Genomic DNA, 5,831 nt, shown 5'->3' on the forward strand with positions numbered 1-5,831 from the left:
GGCACAAATCCAATCAATTCTGCCTGTTTCTATTTACATGGCATTTTTTCAATGAAACGAAAATATGGCAACAAATAGCGTTTGGACAGAAAAAACAAAGGTCAACAGGACTAATAAACAAACAGATATTGCCACATTGCCGCAAATTTAATAATAAATATAAAAGACAAAGAAGAAGATAAACAGAAAGGAAAAGCCAATATGCCATTAATAACCCGTTGAAAAATAGAGCATAACTTGCCAAGAAAACACGTGCCAAACAGCAAAAAAAAAGGGACACAACACAAAAGGCAACTTTATTAGTTTTTTTTTTTTGGCCCAGGAAAGCGTCCCCAAAATAAAGCAGCCCCATTGTCAGGTCTCCCCTTTGAGTGATAGCGTCGCCAGTTTGTCTTGGCTCCGTTTTCGAGCACATTTCTATTCTCATTTCTGGCAGCTGCTGTCAAAGCAAAGAAACAACAAATAAGGTAAAAACGAAAAGTAATTTTTAACGTGAAAAACTAGAGACATTTGCAACATTAGCAAAAGTCTCAAATTGAGAGCTCGTTGCTTGGGGCAGGTGTGATATATGAGAAACTATATCGCTGTCACACAGCGAGCAGCGTGAGAAACCAACAAAATACAAATGTCGATCGATTAGCACCTCAACGCAAACCGCGTGCGATTCTCGAGCGACTAAAACTGCGCAACTTGACCTCCATATTGAGAGTGGAACGAAATGGCGTGGAATACCGTGGAATGGAACGGGCATTGTACTCGTCATGGTTTAAGCAACAAAACGTTTCTTAATGACGATAATCAAAAATAGTAGAGCGAAGGACAGAAAGAGAATCGAGATTAAGATTGAGTGAGGTGGGCGGAGGGGGGCTCATTCGCTTTGACATTGATTGAAGCTGATTGAATAGATGAGTGAAGAAACGAGTGAACGCCAATAACTGGAGTAACTTCACAAAAGAGGAAGCAGAAAAAAGCACACAACAACAACAGCAATTATATTCGCCATATTCGAAGCATAATTAAAGACAGAAGAAGTCAGATTATCCAACAGCTGATTGAAGACAAAGAAGCAATTAAACGCTCATTTATACTTTCAAATATTATGGCAAATGGATAATTGAAAATAAAAGATTTTTTCCATGAGCAATCGAATCGATTTTCCGAAACAAATGCATTTTCTAAATGAAGAAAATAAGAGAGAGTGAAAATGCACGACTTATTTTTGCATTGAATAGAAAACTGGCAACGTTGCTGCACATTGCATGTGTGTTGTATGGATGCACATTGGCATATTCATGCCGCATAATACCCTTATCTATTGGTTCTTTGTATTGTGTGAATATCTTTTATGCTTTTTTTTTTTATTCATCTCTGTAAACACAGAGTTGCATTCATGCTTTACACTCTCTTTAATTGAATATGTCTGGCAACTTTACGTAAACTTTATTTAACGTCTGCTCGCATCCTATCTCCCTCTCTCTCTATCTATCTATCTAAACCCTCCTCCCCCTTTCCTTTTTCCAAAGCATTCCCAATTCCAACCGGCATGCATTTGTATTTTATTCTCCTGATTTTTTTCTTTCTAGTTTGCAGCCACACTTTTGGTTTGCTTTGACTCGTCTCCATCTCTCTCTTTCTCTCTCCCTCTCTCTTTACCCCACACCTCAATTACAACTCTTTTGGTGGGTCGAGCCGTTTATTTTTAATGCCGCTTTTGCTTTGTTTCTGTTTTCCTTTCGCCTATTGCTTCTATTTATTTATTTCCTTCTTTATAATAACGCAACAATAAATGCCAGACTTGCTGTTGCTGTTGTTGTTGCTACTGCTGTGCTTGCTCACAGTTCATTCAACTGTCAAAAAAATAGAAAGAAATACAAACAATTAAAAAAGAGACCCACACACACACACACACATAGAAAGTCACTCGCGATGCGCATAGAAATGAAAAAAGAAAAATAGAAAGAAAAAATTAAAAGCAGCTTCTGCTGGCTGGCAACACTAACCATTTGTATACACACTCAACAAACACATATATATATGAATACACAGATACACACACACACATACATATTCTATGAGCTTTGCCTTTTTAATGGGATTTCAATGATTGTTGTTTATGTTGTAGTTGTTGTTGTTTTTCTCGCAGTTCCTCAAAGTTTTGCTGCTCTGTTTTCAGTCTCGATTCTTGTTTGCAGCTGCGTTTTTGACTTTTACATGTTGTCCCCTGTCTAAATTTAACTTTAAATTCTAAACAGTCAACAACATTTTGCAGCAGCAGCAGCAGCAGGCAGAGATTTATTCCCTCACGAACCCCCACCCACCCCCGCCTATATAATTTTTGTTACAAATGCATTTTGTGTAAAACTTTTTCGTTGTTTTTGTGGTTTCTATTTTCGTTGCATATACACAAATACAAATATATATATTTTACAGCATTGTTGCTTGCTGCTGGCGAGTTCACGCCAGGCAGACCTCCAAAATGCTAATGAGATACAGCAAAACTATTTTTGTATCTTACGGATACATAACTCTAATATGCAGATAGATAGACAGATGTATACAGAAACAAGAGATGCTTACAACATATGGCGCACTTTTCCATTTTGTGGGGCGTGTAAACATTGAGCAAAATTCATATTTAAAGCTTTATTTTCATTCATTTTTTATTTTAGTTTGTTATAATTTTACTTTTAAGAATGAAAAGAATCCAAAAAAACATGGATTGATAATAAACGAAGCACATTCAACGGTATTTTATATTAATATATATATATGTAATAATAATAATAATTATAATATATGTATATGTATTCATCTAACTGAAGTCTGAAGCTCGCTAGTTTATTGTGATTGTTGTTGTTGAGGATGAGTCGCCGCAGTAGCAGCGAATGCAGCGAAGCGCGCAGAGACCACAGCAGCAGCAAAAAAAAAAAACAAAGCAACATTACAGACAACAAACACACCCACACACGCAGTGATAAACACAAAGAAGGAGACAGAATGGAGGCAGCGGAGCGCAAGTAAAGTTTCTGCTGCTGCTGCTGACGCCGACTGAGGCCGTTGTCTGTTTTTGGTGTGTATCCAACGCCAACAACAACACCAACAACAAAACAGAGCAACTTATTTTTTTTAGCTGCTGCCACGTTTTTTGTCCGCTCTCTTTTGTTGTTTTTCGTTTTATTTTTTATTTTTTTTTGTTTGTCTGCTTCTTCGGGTTTTGTTTTGTGCTTTGTACGCTTTTTTTATGGATTTCTCTTTCGGCTTGGAATTTTGCAGCCGCTGCAAACAAAGCAAAGCCAACCAAAAAGGAAAAGAGAATTGAATCCAAGCTGAAGGCTTTTCAAAAGGAGACGGCGACGCATGCTGCTGCGTGGGTTGTGCCTGTGTGTGAGAGAGAAAGAGAGAGAGAGAAAGAGACACACTCTAAAAAAAAAATATAAATAAAAACGCATTGCATAGAAAAATAAACAGAGAGAAAAAAGGAGAACGATTTGCGAGCGTTTAATTGACAGGCGACTGCAGGCGGCCATCAAGCAACATAAATGGCCAATTGCCTCGCATGTGTGTGTGTGTTGTGATCAGTGTTGCCAAGTCAAATATGTGTGTGTGTTTCTTTTTAATTTTTATTATAAAACAAAAACCACGTATGTATTGAATTGTTGTATTTGATTTTGGCAATACTATAAATCCGAAACACTTTCGCTCTTTAATTTCCCGCTAAAACTAGCCGTTTTTGCTTCGCAAAAGTAAGCAACACTGACAACACTGCGAGCAAGTCTAACTAGTTGCCGTAATTGGTTTTATTTTGGTGTGTTTTGTGTGAGTGTGTGTACTTGGGTCTTTTGGCATTTGTTGCTTAGTTTGTTTTGGGCTTTTAATTGGATTTCATATATGATTGACAGCGTAACAGAACTTTTCCATGTAAATTGTTAAATGTTGCAATCAAACTCGCGTTTACCTTTTCCCTCTCACACTGAAAGAAATAAAAGTGTTGCCGCATTCGCAACAGTTTAGCCCATTTCCACTCAGGTCTTTCCCACATCCGCTCATCATTATCAGCTGGTTTGCCACCACTTTATAACACATAACCATAAAAAAATATATACAGAAAAAGAGGCTCATTTCCGCTCAATTTGATCGACAGATCGCGAATGCATAGGCAATGTAAAAAAAAAATTAAAGAGAGAACCGCTTACTGATATGTCGCGTACAAAAATAAAAGGAAACAGTTCATAAACATGTATGTGTCTAGTGTGAGAGAGAGGGTGGTACTCACATTTCACGCCGCCCTCGCTCCAATCTCCGCTAGCCAACTCTTCTCTGCTGGTCGTTCTCTCTCTCTCTCTATCTGTTTGTTGTAGTACTTTTATCTTGATCAGTCTTTAGCGCTTATTCCATTCGTAATTACAGTTATGTGACATTTTCGGCGGGCGAAACTACGCCTTGTTGTTGTTGTTGATGATAAGACGACATGCAAAAATACGAATTGGCGAAACCTCGAGTTTGTTTTGTTGCTTCAACTTTACACTTAAATTATATTTGTTTCGTTGTTGTTGCTGTTGTTAAGTGATTATTATTTAGCTTTAGCATGCGCTGCAAAAAAGAGACACAATAATTGAAATACATTGCTTGGCTAAATTTTAATTTCCGATATTCTCCGCGATAATAAATTTCAGCTGCTGCTGCTGCTTTTGTATACATATATACGCACTAACACATTCACACAGATATTATAGACACACACATATATATATAAAACACTCGCACGTACACACGACGACGACGTCGACGTTGACAGAGGCGGCGGCAACCGCTTTTTCTAATTTTTTTTTCTTGCACTTATTGAACAACAGACGACGCAGCCTCTTATTTCTCTTTTGCTTCTTGCTGCCTCATGCTGCATATATATATTTGATCAACATTTTAGGGCAATTTGTATTTCAATTTGTTGTAAATTTCATTTCGAACTCGAAACGTACACACACACAGAGGCAGAGACACAGACAAAAACACACAGCACACAAACACACGCGTGTCGACTCCGAATATTTTACTTTTTTTCTTTAAGCCATTTTCGTCGTCACATTTACAGCAAAAGAAGCACAAGCAATTTAGATGCGCTGCTTCTCTTTCACACGGCTACGCGGCTATGATGAGCACTGATTTGCTGACTCGCTCTATCGCGTGCACTGCATACAAAACACTCACGTAATTAAACTTGATGTATTTTGCTTATTGATGCATTTCCCTGCCATTCCGCACGTTGTGTATGTATGTCAGACCCACTGCACTGGTGTATTGAATGCAATTTGTTGCATATTTCAGAACAAAATACATTTGTATTGTATAATTAAGTATTTTTTCCTTAAGCCAAGTTAAATACACACACGCGCAGCGGCAGTACACGTCCGTACCGTTCAAGCGAGAGCGAGAAACAAAACACAAAAGAAAATGTGAAAAAGAGAGACGGATGGCAGTGTGACCGTACATTCTATGAGACACATTTACTAAAAATGACCGATAAAAATACTAGTTTGTTATTGAACATGAAAAACATGTATTTCTTGAAAATAATCAAATTGGGCAACCAACGAATACTTTAGTTAATTTAATAACACTGTTCAGATAGCTATGTTATTGTCTTTTACAAATGAACATGCATTTAAGGGCATTGCTTGGCATATCACACAGCTTCTGTATGGATGACATCGAATCTTTATCAACACTGACTTTTCCCAGCACCAACAGGGTTGCTTCTTGAAAGTTTATTTAACGATATCGATAGATTGACATAGTAATTAGTGTGTGTTGATTACTAGCGCAGAGAGGAGCTC

The 5,831-nt window shown here is 37.6% G+C and overlaps 1 long non-coding RNA gene across 1 annotated transcript; it reads right to left on the minus strand.

Annotated features, from left to right (window-relative positions):
- Positions 1-3,360: 3,360 nt before the first annotated feature.
- On the minus strand, positions 3,361-5,347 carry LOC116805423. Its single transcript, XR_004365164.2, has 3 exons — positions 5,206-5,347; positions 4,274-4,590; positions 3,361-3,378 (listed from the first exon to the last, which is right to left on the minus strand). It is a non-coding gene; the product is annotated as an uncharacterized LOC116805423 (long non-coding RNA).
- Between the last annotated feature and the right edge of the window lie 484 nt (positions 5,348-5,831).

This window comes from Drosophila grimshawi, unplaced genomic scaffold, assembly GCF_018153295.1.
Source record: "Drosophila grimshawi isolate 15287-2541.00 unplaced genomic scaffold, ASM1815329v1 contig_311, whole genome shotgun sequence".
Classification (NCBI taxonomy): domain Eukaryota; kingdom Metazoa; phylum Arthropoda; class Insecta; order Diptera; family Drosophilidae; genus Drosophila; species Drosophila grimshawi.